The sequence below is a fragment of the Cavia porcellus genome, unplaced genomic scaffold (genome assembly GCF_034190915.1).
Source record: "Cavia porcellus strain 051 isolate PalLab524CR breed Dunkin Hartley unplaced genomic scaffold, mCavPor4.1 scaffold_5, whole genome shotgun sequence".
Lineage (NCBI taxonomy): Eukaryota > Metazoa > Chordata > Mammalia > Rodentia > Caviidae > Cavia > Cavia porcellus.
In genome coordinates, this window is record NW_026947488.1 from 14,677,063 (window position 1) to 14,699,015 (window position 21,953).

At 51.4% G+C, this 21,953-nt stretch overlaps 1 protein-coding gene across 1 annotated transcript in view; it reads right to left on the minus strand.

Annotated features, from left to right (window-relative positions):
* The window catches only part of Eya2 (EYA transcriptional coactivator and phosphatase 2), a 206,820-nt gene that overhangs the window by 71,432 nt on the left and 113,435 nt on the right, over positions 1-21,953 (minus strand). The window lies entirely within an intron of this gene.

Here is a 21,953-nt window from a genome sequence, read left to right on the forward strand (position 1 = left end):
GAATCGTATGGTATTTATCCTTTTGTGACTGGCTTATTTCCCTTAGCACAATGTCTTCAAGGTTCATTCAGGTTGTGACACATTAGAATTTCCTTTTTAAGAGTAATATTCCATATTTTGGCTGTCCATTCATGAGTTGATGGACTTTTGGGTCACTCCCACTTGTTGGCTATTGAGAATAATGCTTCTCTGAACACAGGTGTACGGGTATCTCTTTAAAACCCTACTCCTGGTTCTTTTTAGTATGTACCCAGAAATGCAATTGCTGGGACATACAATAGTTCTATTTTGACTTTTTTGAGAGTTTTCCATAGATTGCACCACTTTACATCCCACCAACACTGTACAAGGGTTTCAGTTTCTCCTTAATTTAGCCAAAATTATTATTTTTTATAGTAGCCATCCTAACAAGTGAGATGTTAATAATTATATTTTGAACGAAATGAAATGACTTCATCTGAGTGTCAGCCTCCCCTTCCACAAAGTGGGAATGAAAGTGTGCCTGTTACTGTTAGTACTATTAGAAATGCTATAGACTCATAGGTAGGTGAACGAAACAGTGGTGAATCATGGAACACAGAGAAGATAGGAACGATCTGAGGCAGGAGAGAGGAGAGGCCAGGGAGGGGAACAATCCAGCGGGAGGAATCCAGGGTTCCACAGGCTGGAGACCAGAAAGGGCAGAGAGGGCAGGAGCTAGGAGAGAGATGGGCCAGGACCAGTAGCAGTGGCCTAGTGTCAGGCGTCTCTGAATTCTATGGGGAAAAGAGACACAGAGACAGGTTAAGTAACTGCCTGAAGCCACGTGGACAGTGAGAGGGGACAGCTGGGACAGGACCTCAGGCGGCCAGCTTGTGTCTTTTCCTGATATGCTCTGTGTTGCCTGTCTTGCTTCTTTAAAAGCTGACTGTTGGGCAGATAACTGATTCCCCATCGTGTCAGTTCAGTGATGTTCACAGTAAACAGGTACCGCTGTAAGACCTCCTCCATGGCCCAGTTTTTGAGCCCAGTTTCTATCACCTCCAAAATCCCTCCTGCCTGTCTGCAGTCAGGCCTGGTACCCGGCATCAAGCAGCTACCACCCTGTTGCTGGTTCTCTAGAAAAACATCTCGCAGTTCATAAAAATGAGATCCTGCAATGTGTACTTGTTTGTGTCTGATCCTGTTCACTTATTGGGATCTCTTGAATCCACAAGTTCGAGACCAGCCTGGGCAACATAGTAAGACCCTGTCTTTAAACAAATTCTTTGGCTCATTTTTTAAAATGAGTTACATTTGTTTTCATATTATTGAGTTATAAAAATGCTTTATATATTATAGATACCGATTTTTTATTAGGTATATGACTTGTAAATATTATCTCTCAGTCTGTAGCTTGTCTTTTCAGTTTCTTAATGGTATCTTTTGAAGAGAAAGGTTTTAAGTTCTCAGCTTTTCCTTTTATGGGTCTCTTTTTATAGCATTAACTTTTTAGGTCTATGATTAACAAATTAATCTTTGTATATAGTGTGAGGTTAGATCATTTCTTCTACAACTGTATTCGTGGTTGTCCCATGAATAGATAGAATAAAAATTCTATCTTTCCCCTACTGAATTACTGGACACCTTTGTCAAAAGTTCACTGAACATAAATGTCAGGGTTTATTTCTGATTCCTCTATCCTACAGCAATTCCATCTGATCTTTATTACTTTATAGTAAGTATAGTTGGTAGCAACTATCATAAGTTTTTAGGTAAATTTTCAAATCAAGTGGTTTTAATTCTCCAACTTTATTCCTTTTCAAGATTGTTGTGGCATCCAGTTACCCCGTATTTCCATAAACATCTTAGAATACGCTTGTTCATTGTTACAAAACACAGCTGGGATTTGGGGTGGGATTGAACTGGATTGATTCACTTTTTCTTGAGACAGGGTCTCACTGTGTAGTTCAGGCTGGCCTTGAACTCATGGCAAGCCTACTGTCTTCACCCTCTGAGGGCTGGGATCATAGCTGTGCACCACCATACCCTGCTGATTCACTTCTTCGATAAGAGGCCATTGGTACAGTATTCGATGCTGGAAGGTTTCAAACAAGAACTTAACACACCTAGATGCACACTTCTCAGTACTGCTAGTCAGGCATGCTGGGGAGAAAGCGTGTGGCTGCACAGAGCAACCGTGAGTCACAGCAAACTCACTATTTCCAGAGGCCATGGCTGTGTTTCAGGAGTGGCTGGAATGAGCATGATGGATTCCCGGGGTCTTTTATCCCAGGGTCGGGACAGGGGAAGGTAGAGGCCACCTCCAAGAATGTCCAAGAAGACGGGCCCATCTGGACCCGAGGCTTTCAATGCTTGCTTTGCATTAGTGTCTCCCAAGGAATTTAAAGGCCAACCCTGCAGCTCTGCCCACAGAGTCAGGTTCAAGTTAGTCTGGGGTGGGTGGCAGGCACCACTAATGGAAAATAAAAACACTCTCTAGAAAGTTCTAGTTCACAGGGAGAAGTGCAATCCGAGAGCCAGTACCAAGCCCCTTATTGTCCAAATGGGGAAGGTTAGGCCCAGACAGGGAAGGCAAATGATGCTGAAGGCGTGCTGCCCAGAATCGACAGCCAGGTGGACTCAGGCCTGGCTCCTGCTCCTCGGCTTCTTCCCTTTCCATGGCGGCTGTAAAGAATGAGCCCCACAAATGCATCGGGACCAGTGACCGGCCGGCTGGTCCCGCACACAGGCTGCATCTATTCAGGCACCCAGCAGGGTCTGCTCTGTCCGTGCTCATGCAGCAGGCACAGCGTACAGCACGGCCCTGCTTCCTCACGCCTGGCCCGGGGAAGGTACGATCCCCGCTCCCACCTTCCACACAGAGCCACTGAGGCTTCAGAGTGCAGCCTGCCCAGCCGTAGAGCTGGGAGCTAAGGAGCCGGGATTCATCCTTTTCTTCAAGCAAACGAAACATGCTGAAATAGGGGGAAATGACTGAGATGACAGATTTCTCATCAGGGGCCTGGAGGCCTGAAGGAAGTGTCAATCAGAGACAACAGCCTTCATGCACAAATCAAGGCATTCTCAGGAAAAGGAAGGCTCGGGAGCCTGGGCTCACAGATCCACTCTGAAAGAATAGGGCCAGGGAGTGCTTGAAATAGAAAGGAAATGAGTGAAATGTATGCTTAAAAAATCTTAAGGAAAAAAGAAAACAAAAAAGAGTAAAAACCGGAGCATGTAAGATAGCACCTCTCTGTGTGGTCACATCAGCCCCCCAGTACATATCTGGGGCATCTGATTCGGTTTGCTACTACATTTTAGGAATTATTTTTTGTTCTGTGAATTATTTATGTGACTCCTGAGTGAAACCTACCAGATAAACTATATTCCTCTCTTGAGTATATGTTGGGTGTGGGAAGGAGACAGAGAAGCCTCCAGTAAGTTGCTTTCCAGAGAATTTGAGGGCAAAGTAGGGGGACCTGCTTGCTCATTGGGGAAGGAGTCGGGTTGGGGCAGGCTTCCTGGAGGAAAGGACACTGCTGGATGAAGAGGACAGAACCAGGAACGTAGGCACAGCTGGGCCTTCTCGCTCGATCTCCATCACTTGGAGGCTGAGCCAAGGCCCAGGACTCGTCCACACTCTGTGGCATGCTGGGCTCCCGCTGTCCTCAGTCCCCCCCTGCCTGCCTGGACATGCCCAGCAGAAGCTCTAAGTCAGCCTCTTTCATTTGAAGTCACCTGTTTGGTGACCACGGTGACTCTACCTGAGGAGGCCTAGGGAGCTACCTGTCCCAGGAAGTCTTCTGGGTGTGTTTCCCCATCTCTTCTGTGTACACTGCGATGCTGACCAGAGCAGGCAGGCTTGGAAGCAAGCAGGCTGGGGTATTCTCTCTTGTGTTCTTTCTCTGAAACAACCTCTTGTTTATTTTTGTCTTGTGAACCGTGGCCATCTGGAGGGTGGACAGCTGAACAAACGGCTGGGTGTGAGGGTAGCCACGGAGCCACTGCAGTGAGAAATCCATCCATGCAGTGCGAATCAGGAAGCGAGGGGCACGGAGCCCCAAAAGTCTTGTGGCATGGGACTCAGTCTCTGGAGGGTTCTATAGATCCGCCTTGGCTCTGGGATGTTAAACACGGACACTTCTGGCTGGTCCAATGCCCAGTGAGGCTGAGAAGGGAAGACATCCCCTCTTAGGTGATGTTGGAAGGATCTGCTGGGGGTCTCCCCAGTACCACCTGCTCACCCCTTCATTCTCACCGTGATAGAATCTCTGTTCTCAAATGGACATTTGGCTGCTTCAAATGAATGTCACAGTTCCTAGCATCCTTTGTGGCTAGCTGTAGTCACCTGATGAGTTATAAATAAGGCACAGGCACAAGTAAATGTGCATAATTTCTTGGCTGTTCCCTTAATGAGCAGGACAGGTCCTCTTCTCCCCCGGAACAGGGCCATCTGGGATCACAGACTGAGCAACAAATTAAGGAGCAGAACCCTTGTCCTGTTTGCAGACCATTTGCACATCATTTTGTACTTTTCAGTGAGAGACACCTTTCTTTCTTGTTGAAGGTGTGCTATTTGGAATGTGATAGCAGAGACTTGCTACCTTAATTGGTCAATTGGTCTTCTTGGGTTTTAGGGAAATCAGCTGCTCAATAAAACAATTTTTAATTGGACATTCATTCACTCCTTCACTGAAAAATTCACTTTCCAGTGACAGATCCAGTGCTGCCACATGTGAGGCACGGTTCTGGACATGGCGGAGGAGCCAGGCCAGAGGGGAGACAGCCTGTGAGTGAGCAGATACAGAGGGGGTCAAGGTCCCTCCAAACTGTCCCAGTGCACTGTGGCCACGCACGACACGGCCCCGGTGTGGCCTGCAGAGCAGCCCTGGCCAGCACCAGGAGGGACTCGCCTTCAAGGAGAGAAATGCGCAAACTGAGAGCCAGTGTGTGGAGACCTCTAGAGAAATTCCACACCGTGACTTTGGATCTGTGAACTCTAATCATAACAAACCAGGCCTGGGATTTATATAAATGTCTTCTAAAACTGCATTGCTTTGGTGCTTTCAAAAGAAAGTTTTCTAAATTTCCTTGCTTCTCAATTTTTAAAAACTATTTCCGGCAAGGATCCCACCTGACCTTCCTCCAGTGAAGGTTATACTGACTGTCTCCTTCGGTCTCTGTCTGATATTGGGGAGCAACAACAGGGGTGTGGCGGGGATGGTGGCAAACTGGGGTGCACCAGCACTACCTAAGGGGTGGCATCTATCTGGCTCCCCAGGAGTACTGCCAGGCTCTTCTGCCTTGCTTCCTTCTTCCTGAGGAATGGCGGAGGCGGCCTTGCTTTCCGAGCCTCCCTTGCAGCTTCAAGACGGCATGTGATCTCATTCTGCCTGCGGAGGCTTCTGGGAAAGGCTTTTGTCATCCTCTGTCCTTTTACTGCCTGCTTCCTCCACTGACGACGTGAGGATGTGATGTCCGGAATTACAGCAGCTGTCCTGGGATAGGAAGCCAGGAGCATAACAGTAAAATCCTACAGGCTGAAACTGAAGGTGTGAACGGATAAAGACAGCCTGATCTTTGAAGATATAACTGAGAAGTTAATGAATCCTGAGGTCCAGATAGCTTGTTAAATACACAATAAATGCGACAGTGCTTTAAGCCATTGTTATTTGTGCTATTTTTTACTTGTAGCCCCAAATGACCCAAACAGGAACAATCTTAAGCAGCCCCAGCCAACCTCTGCCATGTAAGAATGTGACCTAACATAGCCAGAGCTTCTGGTTTTTGTAGAAAAGTCTGAAACCTGGATTTGTACATGAAACATCCCTGTTTTTCTTTCTTTCTTTCTTTTTTTTTTTTTTGTCTTTTTCGTTTTTATCGGTACCAGGGATCGAACTCACGACTGCCTGCTTGCAAGGCAGGCGCTTATGCTGCTGAGCTAAATCCCCAGCCCCTAACATCCCTGTTTTTCAATGCAGGCCAAAAAATGCAAATGAGTTAGGCCAGAAACAAATACAAACAAATCGCAAAACAAAGCCATGTTTGTAAAGGGTGTGTGACCTGTGGGTTTCCGAATTGTGACCCTGCATCTAGGGAGATACAACAATGAAAGATGCTCCTGTTGCACCGGTCGGCTGTCTTCTGGGATTCAGGAGAATAAACATCCCAGGAAGGTTAAGGAAGAAGCCCACTGGGAGGAAGGCTGAACAGCAGAGCCCAACAGCAGAGCTCCAGAGACACCTCGGTTGACTTCTGAAACCCGCAGGGACCCACAGTGTGTGTGCCAGGAGGGGACGAGCCATCCGTCCATCCATCCCACCCTGGTGCCCTGTTTGGCCGACTTTCCCACCTGAAAGACCCCGCCCCCTCTTCCTGTGCACCACCAGCAGGGCCACGCGGCACATCTGCATTTGATCACCTCAGCTGCTATGTGTCACAATGGCCTCATTCACAGGTAGCACAGAGCACAGTTAACTGGTCATAAAACCATCGGCATTCCAGGAGCACCCCTCCAGGCCCGCTGCCCTGTGTCTGCGCCTCGGCACATGGGGGTATAACGCGGGCAGGATGAGGAGGAGCCGTGGGCAGAGCTGTAGGGCAGCACAGGAGGATGCAGTGTGGGTTCGGCCCACCTGCTGGTGCAGGAGACATCAGAACGGTGCTGGGTGTAAAAACTCGGGCTGCAAGACAGCGTGGCCACCCCAAGTGTGATTTCAGCCCAGCAGAGGATTAATGCATTTGGAAGCCCCTTGAGAAGGTGACATCTGAGCAGAAGCCAGAGGCCTGCAAGCAGCCAGCCACCGGCAGCCGTGGGGACAGAAGGGTCCAGGGTAGGGGAAACGGCCAAGCGCAGACCTGAGAGGTCTTCAGGGGCTGAACCCCACAGGGCTTGAGTGGGGAAAGGGGTGTCAGAAAGGCGTTAAGATTTGCTTCTGACTTCACTGGGACACTTTAGATGGTGGCTTTTAAACATGTAGGGACATGATCAGATAGGGGAAGACTGTCTGGCTGGCTGTATGTACGCAGTGTGGTAGAAACAGATCAAGGGTCACAGCGGATCCAAGGCAAATAAGTCTTCCTGCCTGCCACACATTGCATCTGGAGGAATCTTGGGAATGTTAACCCGTAAAGATCGGGGTATCTGAAGTCAGTTACACATGTTGGAAAGTGATTTTCACTAAGTGGTCCTAGTAAATTCAGTGAAGGAGAAATGTTTTACATTTCTCTGGTTGATATTTGGCAAGGATAAAGCATGTGATCTAGCCTGGAGCAATCAGTGCATCACAATCCTCTGACTGTGGTGACTTCTTGGAGGTGTGCACCAGAGCCAAGCAGGCCCAATGAAAAGGAAGCTCAAGATGCATGGTGAAGGGGCTGGAGCTGCTACAGCCACTTGGTCACCATGAGGGAAGAGTATGTCAAAGAATAGCTGAACCACATGTTCTCTCTACTCTGAAAGAGAAGGAGACGTAGAGAGAAAAGGAATGGGAGAGGGAGAGGGAAAGGGAGACACAGAGACAAAGAGGGAGACTCTTGTTGATACTTTTGACTCCAGATCCAGCTATGTCTGAAGCCCACAATATTGGCGTTTTCAGCTTAGCTGTGACATATTTTGGTCTGATAGAACCCTAAAAGAATAAAATGCAGAGGTAACAACCAGAGGGAGATGGAAATGAGGTGATACTCCTAACTGCATCCTGGAGTCACAGAAAGAACCCCAGTTAGGGCATCGTGGGCCACAGTTGTGCCTGGCCCGCAAGCAGGTGTTGTACTCGGCCTGTACACAGGTGTTGCGCTCTGGGTGAAGCGGGCTGGGTGCTTTCAGTTCTGTCTCCACGGCTGGAAGCAGGGCGGGAAGGCGGCACATTGCGCAGTGCACCTGTTTGTGGCTGGTGCCTATGGATGCAGTGCAGGAGCACCTGGGCTCCGGGACACCCAGTGACCCAGCAGTCTGGCTTGGGTCAATAGAGATGCCTGTAGCATTGCCTTCAGTCACCATAAAGCTCTTCCTGGAAAGAAACTCTCAGCCTGCATCCTCAGTGGAGCCCAGGGACCTGACAACCTAACCTTTGTGTGTGTGACACAGAGGCACACAGTGTCCAGATGTCACCACCTTGGAAGGAAGGTGCCATGCTGAGCCTCAGAGATGAACAGGACTCAGGAGGACAGCAGCGACCTCCAGCCACCATCCCCCTAATTTCATTTAGAAACAGCATCTGAGATGATGGAAGGGAGACTGAGAAGCCAGTCATACCCACCATGGACAGTGGCCCCTCTGTGCCCTCTGCAGCCCCGGACCAAGTGCTGGGCACGCTGTGAGGCCACCATGACCAAATGCTCCTGGTGGATGGCTGCAGATGTTTCACGTCTTGTCCTTGTACTGTAAATGTGGAACCAGGAACAGGAGCCCTAGGTGACCTGTGTTGTCATCGAGAAGCCCTGCGGTGGGCAGATGGCCCCTCTTCCTCACCCGGGTTGGGGCGGAGGGACCTCCCTATGGTGCGCAGAGGCTGGTGCTTCTGTTCCCCATTCTACACCTGAGCTTTGGGGGAGCAGGAGGCTCATAATAGACGCTAGAAAGTAATTTTTAAATTCATAAGACGCAGCTGTCTTACGGCTCTCTCCAGCCTCTCGAGTAGAACCCGACACACACAGCAAAGAGTGAGGAAAATTTGCTGAGCTAATACACGGAAAGCAAGAATGAATGGTTTGGTCTTAGTGATAGCAATGATGGAGCAGTTAAGTACCAGGTTATGCTCACTCCCCGGCAGGTGAGCCTGGTTTGTCCCCCACCTAACACGGGAAACAAAGAACAGGTGAGCGGTTCTCTTTTGATCACTTCACCTGTGTCTCCCGAGCACCTGCCGTGCGCCCGTCTGTCCACAGCACCAGGACACAGCAATGGGCAAAATGGTGAAAACCACTGCTTTGCGGAGTGGACGTCGTAACAGTGGGAGGGACTGGGGTTCGTGGACAGCTCAGAGGGTGGTCAGGTCGCTGGGGGTGGGTGTGGGGAGGGATGGAGCCAGTGAAGCCGAGGGGTGCACTGGGGAGCCTGGGGCATGATGGGGTGTCAGGAAGGCTTTGGGGAGGGGAAGACTTTGAGCTTGTGAGTTGTGAGCTGTGGAGCCCAGGACTGCCTGCCTCTCATCTCCTTTCTCCTCCCTTCAACCTGCAGTGATCTCCCTCCCCCAGAAGGGGCAGGAAGAGTTTCGTGTGTGTGTGTGTGTGTGTGTGTGTGTGTGTGTGTGTGTGTGTGTGTGTGTGCACCCTAGCTGGAAGCTCCTCCCCTTCAGCTTGCTGTTGCACAGCCTCCCTGGGGCTCTGATTCCTCGACAGCAGATGGCTGCGGGGCCGTGGTTGGTGTTGGTGGCCCTTGGGGACGCCAGCCATGTGTCTGTGGATTCGCTGCAACGGCAAAGCTTCGCAGAATGTGTGTGGGACTCCCTGCCAGCCTGAGCTCAGAAAGTCTGGCCGAAACCAGTGTCTTAGCCTGGGGCAGACAGCAGCTAACATCTGGTTAGTGACAGGGTGGCTGACCAAAAAGCCACGTTCCGGTCTCCAGTCTAAAGTTTCCTGGCAGTAAAGACAACCTTTTCAAAATTGATACTTTTTCAAAGAGAGAGGTCAAGGGCCCGCCAAAACCACCTCCCATGGCCACCCTGGGAGGAGCATCATAAAACGCTGTGATGCACAGGTAGCTGGTGAGCGCCACTGTTCCCCCAGCCTGCAGCTCTGCTCCTACAAAGCTGTCAGTCCCCAGTGTTTCCCATTAGGAATAAAGTTCCTCCAGAGGACCTGTAAATTCTAAGTGGTCCATCTAATGCACCCCAGGAGGACGTGGAACTCACTTATGCAAAAGCCTCAGCCCCTTTAAGATGTCTTTCACTTCCAGATCAAAGCCTTATGTCTTGGGTCCTAACATCCATAATTCACTCCTTGCCCTAAAACCTCATGTTGCTTTTAAATATCTGATGGTCCGAGCAGCTGCGGACGTTGGCTTTTATCTCTGCTGGATTTATTTCCCCTTCTCTGCTCATCTCTTCCAATCTTCATAGGCACATTATTTCCCAAATCCCGATTTTGGGTGTTGCTCGACTCCTGTCTTTGCTAGCGGGTGTTTTTGAGGCCTTCTCACACCAGGGAGACCATTACATTTACTATGCATTTTGCAGGTACCAGGTCAGCTCCAGGGATACCCAAGGTCTGCCAACACACCCCAGCGGGTACTCTGTGTTCAGCCTACATTTTACCGTTTCCCTCTCTCCAGGGAAAGCGTTTAAACCAGGATCATGGGGCGAGTCTCTGCTAACCAGGGCCGGTGGCGCCAGTGATGAGCTATCTCAGCATCTCAGCACCCTTGGTACAATGTACTTCTGGAGTGCGACCTTGTCTGTGGGGTCCTCATCCACAATGAGCACATACAACCTCAGCTGAACAATGACAAGCCCAAATGAAGGGACACCTGAGCAGCCTTCTTCAGAGTGTCATCACGGGAGACAAAGAAGGCTGGCGAGGGGGCAGTCAGAGATGGAGACTAGAGAGGGGCACAGAGCGGGACCCTTGCCTGACCCTGGCCTGGAAAGTGGACATCTGTGGGAGAGCTGGGGAAAGCCAGGTGCAGTCTGTCGGTTATTAAAGCTCGGCTTGGGCACTGTCGGGTGTTTCTGTTAGGGGAAGCTGGGTGGAGGGTGCTGGAGCTCTCTGCAGCCTCTGCAAATCTCCCATATTTCTGCACTTACTTTAAAATAAAAAGTTCCTAGGAACGTAACAGATGCTGATTGGCGGCAGTCTAGACTACATGACCCCAGGCAACTTACTGAACCTCGTGGGTCCCCCGTCTTTCCATCTGCGCAGTGGACATTGAAAACTGCCCCCTTGTGCAAGGTTGGTGGTGAGAATCGGATGAGTTGGTACACGGAGGTGCAGAGCTGCAGCTGGTGCTCAGAAACGCTGACGGGGGTGACACTGCCATCAGCCACCCGGGGCCCTCTGCCAGCCTCCTACCTGGTACATTTTCTAATATCTGCCAGGGAACTGGTGCCTAACAGTTTCAAACTGATCAAGTTCATTGACTTCACAGGCAAATCCAGGTTGGGGCTTCTCTCTGAAGCAGATAGTGGGAGGCACTCTGCTCTGCCCCCCGAGTGCCCCGCTGGGCAGCACTGAGCCACGCCGGCTGTGCCCTCTGAGGGGCCACACTGCCAGCCTCCCTGCCACCACCTGCACTGAGGAGAATGCCACCACCCTTAGCCTGGTGAAAAAGCACTGCTGAACACCACCTGCTCCCGAGGGGTCCGAGTGCCCCTTGGAATCTGTGGCTGTGCTCCTCTAATGGCAGGGGCACCTGTTCAGGTGGGACCTGGGTTGGAACTCTGAGAAGGGGGACAAGCCCAGATTGCTGGGGCCGCTGGCATCTCAGAGTCTCAGTGAGCTGGAGGCAGAAGGGCCAGAAAGAGAAGCAGGGACAAAGCAGAGGCTGGAGCCAGGTGCTCTGCAGATGGAGGAAGAGGCCATGGACCAAAGGGGTGGAGCCTTCCAAAGCCGGGCCGTGGTTCTCTGTGGAGCCCTCAGAAGGAGACGCCCTGCCAGGGCCCTGGTTTCGGAATTCTCACCTCTGCAACCTTCAGGTGGAACACCTGTGTCATCCCAAGCCACTGAGTTTGTAGAAATTTGCTGCAGAAGGGCTCCAGGCTGGACACGGCTGTTGCCCTCCAAGGCCCATATGGCAAAGACATGGTCCCTAGGGTGGCTCTACTGGGAAAGGGTGGACCTTTGAGAAGTGGGACTTCATGGAAGGTTTGTGGGTTCCTGGGGAGGAGCCCTCAGGATGGACTGGAGGACTCCAGCCTCTCGGTTTCTCTCTGCTTCCTCACTGAAGATGTTCACACCTGATCCTGGACCAGAAGTTCCAGAACAGGGAGCCAAAATAACCTTGTTTTTCAAAAGTTGATTGCTTCAGGCATTTTGTTACACTAACACGGAGCTGACTAACACAAGCACTAACAGGATACAGTACAGTTCCCAAGTCTCTAACAAAAATAAGACACACAAAAGGCAGGGGTCAGCCAAGTTTTCCTGGGCTCAGCCTACTTTACTGCCGGGTCTGCGTCTCGCCTTCATGTATGCGTATGCGCATGCGCGTGTGCTGTCACCAGGAATCCCTCGAGGACGACACATGGGGGAGACACACAGTCCCTGCCTTTCAGCATCCCACAGTGTGAGAGGATATTCGAAGACATTTAATACAGCATTTAAGCTTAGAAAGGGAAAAATAATTCTTTGAGAAATGTATGGAATACATTTTAGAATACGGATAAGACAGCCCAGTGCCTTCACAATGACCCGGGGAGGTAGCTATCTTCACTCCGACTACCCTGGAAATGAAGAAATCGAAGATCAGAGAGGTTGTGAAATATGCTCAGGGCTGCACAGTTAGCTCCACTCCGAGCCTGGCTTGTTCCTTTCCTCCATGAAGCAGCTCGGGTCCACCAGAACCTTCCTCAGGGGTGCACCAAGCTGTGGAACCCTTGAGCTCACTTTAACGGTCTACACTTTAGCAGTGATATGTTTTACTGTGGTAAACTAGTCTTTTTTTTTTTTCTTTCTTTCTTTGGTACCAGGGATCAAACTCACAACCTCCTGCTTCCCAGGTAGGTGCTTATGCTGCTCAGCTAAATCCCCAGCCCTGGCAAACTAGTCTTGAGCTGCTCTGTGGCTGGGCTGTCTGGCACTGAATGTCATGAGAAGCTTCAAGACTGGCCAGAGGCTGGGTCAGCACTGAGGCCACACTGCTGGCCAGAAGGATGGGGCGCCAGCCCACCCTGGCCTCATCTCCCCGAAGCTCCTATGGGGACAGCTGATGTCAGCCCAGGCCAGCACCCCAGCGGGCAGCCCACAGCCAATGCTGCCCTGCGAGCCTTAATGAGAGACTGGCGCCTTCGTCCTGGGCACGTCCACCTGCTGGTTCCCTTCAGTCATTCCTTCCCTCGCAGTGACAAAGCTCACATCAGTTAGCAGGATCCAGGCCCATCCTGAATAAATCCGATGTCTCCCCAGGGCCTCTGTGATGAGGCCTGGGCACATGTCTCAGACTTCACCACTGCCACGTGAGTGGATGTGTGTGGCCATCCTCTCCCAGTCCCTCCTCTGGCTGGATGGGAACATGGAATGAGCCATCCTACTTCACCTCCAAATCCATGGCTGGAACCCAACCCCCACAAGATGGGCGTTGGGGAGGTAAGGGGCGGGTACAGGTACAGCTCCCACAGATAGGGTTAGAGGCCCCGGGAGAGAGGCCCAGAGGCTCCCTCTCACTTGTGCTGTGCATGGATGCGGTGAGCAGACAGACGGCCACAGGGCAGGAAGCAGCCGTGCAGATGCGGATCCCAAGTCACCCGGGTGCTCTGACCAGAGACTTGGCGACCGGAGCCCAGCAGCTGGACTGAAAGATGCACCCCCCCCCACCACCGCCATGCTCCTGATGAATCTGCTTTGTTCTCTCGCCACAGCGTTTGTCACCCTTCACTATAATACCTTATCCATTCTATGAAGAGGGGCTCGGGTCTGTCTGTCCCACCACAAGACATGTTTTTTCCCGCATTTTGCCCACAACATTTTGGGGGTGCAAAAAAACACCTGGCCCATAGTGCATGTCACTGGTCACAGGGCACCCATGATTCTCGTGGAGATGAGGATGCGAGCATCTGGGAAGCACCCCTGGGTGCTGGTGCTGTGTTGGCACACAGAGTCCCCGGTGTTGTGTAAACTCAGCCACGTCTACACCTCCACACCCTCTCTAACACAGATTTCAGCCTGGACGGAGAGGAGTTTCTGCTACTGGACAACTTCATTGGGTGCCACACACCTCATCACACCAAACTTTCTCCTGATCCTTTGATCAAAAATGAGACGGTGGGGCTGGAGATTTAGCTCAGCGGCATAAGCGCCTGCCTTGCAAGCAGGCAGTTGTGAGTTCAATCCCTGGTACCGATAAAAAGGAAAAAAGACAAAAAAAAAAAAAAAAAAAAAAGAGACGGCATTCATTGTGCTCCCCCTCCCCCACAGGGCGCGGACAGCCAGGACAGGGAGGAAGGCACAAGAACTCAAATTCAGATGCATTGTGTGCCAGGGGCGTCATGTGAGCTGAAACACAGGACCGCAGTTGGGGCTCAGAGCAGTTCTGGGAAGCGGGTGGTAGTATGCACCCATTCTGCAGATGAGGTCCAATCCCAGGTCAGCTGGCTAGAAACTGACGGAAGAAAAGGCTCAGCTGTCCAGGAGAGGCAGGGTGGGGAAACGCACCCAGCATGGTGGTGTGCTTGCGGGCAGGACATACCCGCAGCCGTGGGCAGCGGGAAGAGATCAGCCGGTGCCAGGCCACTCCTAGACCCCGCTGCAGCCGGAGGGCGCTGGACGAGCTGCTCCCAAGTCTGCTGTTTGTCTCCCTGCTTTGAGCCTCCTCGCCCCACGTCCCCTGCCTGTGCCTCCTGTGGAGCTTAAATACACATCTGCACTGTGATGAACTCTCCTTCCCCTGGAACTGGCCTGCCAGGGAAAACAAAGTGGCCTCAACACACAGCCGTTCACAGAGAAGCCCTTTTATGGAAAAATGCAACCTCCGTCCTCTTGGGCACGGGGCTTGGGGAGAAGGATGAACATTTCTTTCTTTCTTTTTTTTATCATAGCTCTGGAAAGGGTCTGAGCCATTAACCCTCCTCACCCTCCTGCCCTCATTTCCTTCTTTAAGCATTTATAGTTGCTCACCCAACGTTCATTTCCTTTCCACTAAAGAGAATCCACCTGGAGCGTCCATACGGCAGGTAAAAATAATCACTTCTCTATTTGCTCTTGATGACTGGCATGGTCGCATGACACACACATAAGCCAACCTAGCAAACCTGAAAATTCTAGCCTTCCTGATTGTGACACTTGCTTCTTGCTTTCTTCTTCTGGCTGCTTGGAATGTGGAGGCGATGGCTAGAAGTGAAGCAACTATTTTGGGACAATGAGGTGACAAGAATTAGGATGAAAGCTACAGGCTAAGCATAGCGGGGTCAGACAGACAGAAGGAGGGGAGCTGGGATAATGGGTTTTCTGTTGCATGTAGCTGAATGAACTCTAACGGGTAATGTGTGCCAGATGCTGTGGCTTGTATCAGAAAAGGGAAGGTTCTTGCCATCTGGAAGCTCAAATATAGCTTGACTCTTGTACTTTATACAAGTGAGGAAACTGGAGATCAGAGACGCACAATCAAGGTTAGATATGATTTGTAACAGAGACAGGATCAGAACCCCGGCTTATGTTCAAAGTCTAGTTTTGTTCTTCCCACCAGTACGGGTTGCCAAAGTGGGACAGGCATACTTTGGCAGAGTAGTGACACAAGTTAATTTCAGATGCCTCCCTTTCCAATTCTCTTTTGCATCAGCAGTCTGACCCAGAAGCTTGGACCCTGGAACTCAACTGGTTGGGCCCAAATCCTGGCTTCCCCAACGTGCTCTGAGCCTCAGTTTCCTCCTCTATGCAGTGGAGGTGATGCAGACTTCTCCCTCACAGTAGCTGTGAGTGCTCAGCTCACTGGGACATGTTAAAATGAATTTCTTTTTGAGCCAAAAGAAGTCTGTAAACTTAAAAAATATATCAACTAGTAAGTGGTCTAGGGGGTCCTGTGAGGTAACAAAGCTATGAGTAACACATTTCCTAAATTTTGGGAGACACTCGCTAGACCAAAGGAAAAAATGCTGACACCCTGAACTCCCATCCCCTACCACGGCAGACATCACTAATGGATCCACGGGCACCTTCCCACAGGCCTTGATGTGCACAGAGTGAATTCACCAGCAGCTTCCTGGACTGGTCCAGTGAGGTTCTGGACCCTCACTGCCACCTGCTGAAGGAAAAAGCAGACTGGAGTGGGGCACTGGTGGTGGGCACAAGGCTCTGTGTCCTGGTTGGCTGAGGGTTGCGTCTTTGCACTTGTTCAGAAAGTGTCCAGTGTCCACGGTCCAAACAAGTACAGACGGTCCCTGGGAGGACACCAAGAACCAGGTACAGGGCTAATTCTGGAAGAGGCTGGTTACTGTGGGACAGTGACAGCAGGAGGACACACCGGCTACCTCTGTGCTACACGCGTGGCCCTCAGTTCAAAACCTGCAGTGAGGAAATGGCCCAGAAGGGGCGGATGCCCTGAGGATCAGAGAATCCCAACTCCCAGGTGAGCGATGTCTGAGTCTTTCTGCCTCCCAAGCGCTGGCTGGCGTGGGCCACCTGCTGGGTCCTTAAGACTGGAGGACGGTTGGTGCTTCCGGCCAGCTGGGCTCCTTCCATGCCCCCTGTAGCTCAGGGCACACAGCGGGGGTGATCAGCTGCTGGATCCTGGGTGATAGGTTTTTAACCCCCAGCTCAACACTGCCATTCCTAGAGACAGTTCAACAGAGTGAGAACAGCACCAACTCCCAGCAGAAGGCCTGGCTCAGACGGAAGCACCACACTGCCTGGGCTGAGGTGTGACCTCAGCCCCACCTATTGGGCTGCCGGACTGAAGAAGCAGTTGGTCATGTGGCCGTGACTTCCATTGCACAACGACAGGGTGGATAACAACAGGGACCACAAAGCGCCGGTGGCGCGTGCTCACAGGGTCTGTGAGTTCCCACCAGCCCTCAGGCCGGCTCTGCCAGGTGGGCGTGACTGTCCCTGCCCTCCAGGTGAAGAAACTGAAGCTCAAGCCGTGGAAGGAACTGTCCGGGGGCCCACTCCGGCAGGGATCCACCCCACGTGGACCACTCTCAGACTGCTGTGTCCCCTATTTGTAGGACATAATGGGACAGCTGGCGAGACCTGCTGGTGGCCCCGGGAGAAGAGAGCAGATGGACACCTCTGAAGAGAGGCGCTCCCACGCTGGGCACAGCAAACACAGATGGATGGGCACAGTAGTTCGTGGCTAAGCATTGAAAAGCTCTGCATTTCTTCATGAAATGCTGTCCCGTTCAGAGGTGAGAAGCCAGGGCGCAGAGAAGCCAGACAGCTCCTCAAGGCACATGGCTAGCAGCAAAACTGGGGTTTGAGCCCCCACAGCCGAGCTCCAGTACCCGATGCCCTGCTGCAGGGCTAGGGTGAAGAGGTGGGAAGGGCTGGCTGTCCGGTGGGCAGCGAAGGCAGGGTTGCTGGTGTGGTTTCCACATCTGGGGAAGGAAGATGCTTCCTGTGCGGGGCAGATCAGAAGTATTTCCTGCTTCTACCACCAGGCTCTGGCCGCGGCTTCCCTGTTCTGCCTTGCCATGTGCAACAAGCCACGGACAAGCCGGAAATGAGAACGAGGGCTGTGTGCCAATAAAACTTTATTTGTATGCTCTGAAATTTGAATTTCCCATCATTTTCATGTTAACAAATATTCCTCTTCTTTTGATTTTTTTTTCCCTCTCAATCTTCTGAAAACATAAAGGCCACTCTCGGCACCTGAGTGATGTATGGTCAGGCAGAGTCAGGCTGTGCTGTAGGTCTTGCATCTGTCCAGAGCAAAGGCACAGGGGCTCCTCTTTGACAACTGTCCTGAGAAAATCACCACCACCTCTCCTGTTTTGTTTTTTTTCTTGTTTCTAAAAGTCTCTATTTTCTTGAAAAAATCCTCCCCAGAGACAAATGCTGCATAATTCCCTGTGGGAGTAGCTGGAGCAGCCAGAGTCTTACAAGTTTCAGTTTTCCAAGGTCAGACATCCTAGACAGCAGCTCCATAGAATGTGCGCATACCAGACATGCTACTGCACAATCAAAATGGCTAAGATCAAAATTTTATGTCATGTGAGTGCATACATGTACACACAGGCTCACGCATGGTCTCAGGGTTCTTCTGCAGATCTTCCCCAGAGCATCTATGTGCAAACAGCAGTGGCTGCTTTGTCCCCTTTAACTGTGTGACCCCTGTGTGGCTGGGGACAGAGGAGGCCCTTTTAACACCTTGACCTTTAAGCCTCCTGTCTTGGGCCACAAGAGCCCCAGCTCAGGTCAGGGCAGGGTCACCTCCCTGCTCCTCCTCCCCCATCACTTGTTCCCTGGCTTCCTCAGCCCTGGCCTGTGGCAGTCACCGCCTCACTGGTCTCTTTGTGTCCAGCCTTCGCAGACGTGATTGAGGTGAAGATGGAGATGAGATTTTAGTGGATTAGCGTGGGTCCTGAATTCATGAGTGTGTCCTCGCTGGAGAGTGCCAAGGACACTCAGGGACACAGGGATGCAGAGCAGAGACTGGGACTGGAGTGCCGTGGCCACTCGCTAAGAGCTGTGCCCAGCAGCAGCTGTGAGGACAGGAAGGCTTCTCCTCCAAGGCCTTCACAGGGTGTACGTCCCCCGACCCCCATGTTTCAGATTCCTGGCCTCCAGAACATTGTCATTGTCTAAGCCACCTAGTTGAAGCAGCAGGCCCACCCTGCCCCACCCGGCCTGCACTCCTCTCGTGGAGGCAAAGCCAAGTCCTTGCTGGTCCTTCCCTGGCCTTGGCCCTTTCCTCCTCCTGCCCATCTCCTCCTCTCCAGCCATGGGGGTGTCTTCACTGCTCCCCAGACCCTGGTGCACTGCCGCCTTTGCAGGTGCTGCTCCTGGTCTGAAATGCCCTACCCCAGCACCTCTGGAGCTGGTGCACCCAGGACGCTATCTGTGAATGTACACTTGTCGGAGGATGAGCGTGGTCGGCAGAACCCCACCCCACACAGCACGCGTAACCCTAACCCCTGACGCCTGGGGACACATTGGGGCACGTGGCAGAGGGGATTCAGGTTGCAGATGGAGCTACAGATGCTGACCAGCTGACCAGAGCTAGGGGGGCCTAGAGCAGGCACATGGGGCCTGAGGACCAGAGAGTGACAACAGAAGATCAAAGGTCTGTTGTGGGCTCTGGGGAGGGGGGGGTGTGAAAACCAAGGGGTGCAATGGCACTGCCCTGCTGGCGCCTTGATCTTAGTCCAGGGAGGCCTGTGTCCTACTTCTGACATTCAGAACTAGAAGGCGGTAAATTCACGCTGTATTAAGGCACCCAATGAGCTCATGTGCAATAGCAGCCCAGGTAACTCACACGTCAATAATCCGCTCACAGCGGCTGCGGCGCACACCTGTAACGCTGGCATTCCAAGGAGCGGGGCAGGAGATAAAATGCTCAAGCCCAGCTTGGACAATTCACTGAGACTGTGTCTCAAAATAAAAGATACAAAGGGCTGGGATTTAGCTCAGTAGGAAGGACCTGGGTTTAATTCCCAGTGTTGTAGAAACAGCCACGTGTGGTGGTGGTGCTTACCTGTAACCCCAGCACTCACGAGGCTGAGGCAGGAAGATCATGACTTGAACCACTTAGTGAGTTCAAGGGCAGCATGAACCACACAGTAAGACCCTGTCTTAAGAAACCAAAACCAACCAAACAGAAAAAAACCCAACCAAACAGAAAACAGACATGCACGAGGGGCTGCTTCTAGCCCAGCTCTGTTCTCAGCACTGGACACACATTGACTTTGATGGTTTCAATGAGCTATAGATAGGGCAGGGGCTCTGATTCCCTGCATCTTACAGATGTGGAAACTGAGACTCAGAAAAGCATAGCTGTTTGCGAATCAAATGGCCAATACACAGCAGAGCCGGGAGGGAAGGCGGTGGTCTGGGTTCCGAGACCACATTCCAGGTCCTGAAAGGGAGTGATTAAACCCAAGAATGTTTCATTCAGGCTGCCTGGAAGATCCTGCTCAGCACTGAGCCACACCACACGGAAGTCTGAGGCCAAACGCAAAGTGCACGCTCCTCTGAGTGTTTACTGAAACGCTCTCGTGTTTGAACCATGTGGAAAAAGTTACGAGAAACTCTACTGTCAGAAAGCACGACTACACATCCAGCTCTGCGATGCCAAGCTTGTCTGTGTGCCCTTCTGGGCCTCCTGGCAGAGCTGCTATGGCTTTGTGTCCCGCAGCTGTGGGCTGATTGGAAGTGATGGTTCCCATCGCACAATAACACGGGGTCATAAGACAAATGCCACCAGTCTGTCCTCACTGAAACCTGTGAGCTTTGTTCACCAGAGCGTTTCTGCATTAACCTTGACTGTTTTCAATGGTGCATTACAATATTCATCGTGATTACTAGACCTTCTTTTGGCATTTTCTCCTAATCTGGGCCTCATTCCCTCTTTGTGATACTTGGCATTCAACCTAGGACCTTCCCAAGGAACTACATCTCCAACTCTTTTTAAAATTTTATATTCTGAGACAGAACTTCGCTAAGTTTCCCAGGCTGGTCTCAAATTTGAAATCCTTTTGCCTCAGCCTCCCAGAGTGCTGGGATTACAAGTATGCACCATATTGATGGCTGGTACTTATCTTTTGCACCTGGCCCTGGGTTCTGTTTGCCTTATCTATCTGGCAATGGCAAACCAAGGGCCAAAGGCGCAGGTCCTCTGGAAGCCACTAGTTGGTGCTGACTGTTTCTTTGATCACTTGGCACCTGTCACTGAACTGGCCATCCATTCCTGGGGCCATGGTGAGGCTGGTGATCACTCAGTGTTTGCCAGGCACATGCTGAATGTTAGGGCACTCTATTAAAACTCACTGCCTGGGGCTCTGGGCTCCATTAAAGAGAGGAGAACAGAGAGGCACGCTCTGCAGAGATGTCTATTATGAATTTTGTTCCCCTGGGGGAGGTGGTGGCGGGTGGTGGAGGACAGAAGGGGCTGGTTTTAAAACAATAAAGTCAATTTGGTACGGTCTGCTTCAGTGTTTTGAGATCTTTGAAAGAGATATTGTGTGGCTTTGGGAGGGGGCGGCCGGGAAGGGGGTTCTATTTATACTGTAAAGAGGGAGCCCTGACCTTTGCTGGCGGCGGCCTCTCGCTGCTGAACTTGCTGGGGTCTGGACCGCCTGTGCTGCCAGTCTTAGACTGAGACTAATGCAAGCCAGCTGAGCGCCAGGGCCTCTGCTGACCTCTCCCGCTTGGGTGGTTTCAATTTTTGCTAAGCCCAACCATGTCAGGGACAGAGCACAGCTCTTGGGTCCAATCTTTTTGCTGCTTAGCCAGGGACCCTGGCTGAGTGATTCTGGGGGTTGACTTTGTGTCCTCTAAAAAGATCGATTCAACTCCTGACCCCAGGTACCTGCAAACATGACCTTATTGGAAAACGGGGTCTTCACAGATGTAATGAAGTTAAGAGGCGGTCAGAGTACATTCGGGGGTCCTCATAAGAAGAAGGAAATTGGGGCCTGACACACAGACCGGCTGGCACAGGGATGATGGGGCCAGAGACTCGAGTGAGTGGACATTGGCAGCCCAAGAGCTGATGGGCATTGCTGGCCCCACAGCAGCCAAGAGAGAGGCATGGGACAATTCTCCCTCAGAGGACACCTTGTTTCAGACCGCCAGCCTCCAGGACTGCAGGACAAGAAGCCTATATTCCTTCAGCGCCCCCCACCATGGGACTTTGCTGCAGCGGCTGAAGAACACAAGCGCACAGGATTTTACCAGCCTTCCTCAATTCTTTCAGCTTTGGTGTAGACCCCATGGGCGCAGGACAGCCGGGCCTCTGAGCTGCAAAATCGAGGCTGGCTCCTGCCCCTGCCAAGAGTATCACTTCCGCTCTGGCGGGGAAGAACTCAGCTGCGTTCCTGAGGCCACACTGGACGCATCTTCCTGCCCTTCTCAGCTTGGACCATGTCGTCAACTCTGTGTTGTTATTTTAATATTTTCCCTACATCAACTTTCCCGGACTTGCATTTTTGGAAAGTCTTGCTTTGTCTTAAGCCATAGTACTGTGCGAATCACTTAGGTCTGTTTAAATAAGTTTGTAAAGAGAATCAATGATACTTGGCCACCAAAAATAAATACATAAAAATAAGAAATATATAGAAAACTAATGTTTTTAGTCCTAGCTACATGTGATCACCTGCCAAACATCCTAAACGTGGGATTTGTTCCCATTTTGGTAAAAAGAAATAATTGCAAGGTTCAAGGGAAGTGGAGGACAGATTAGCTCA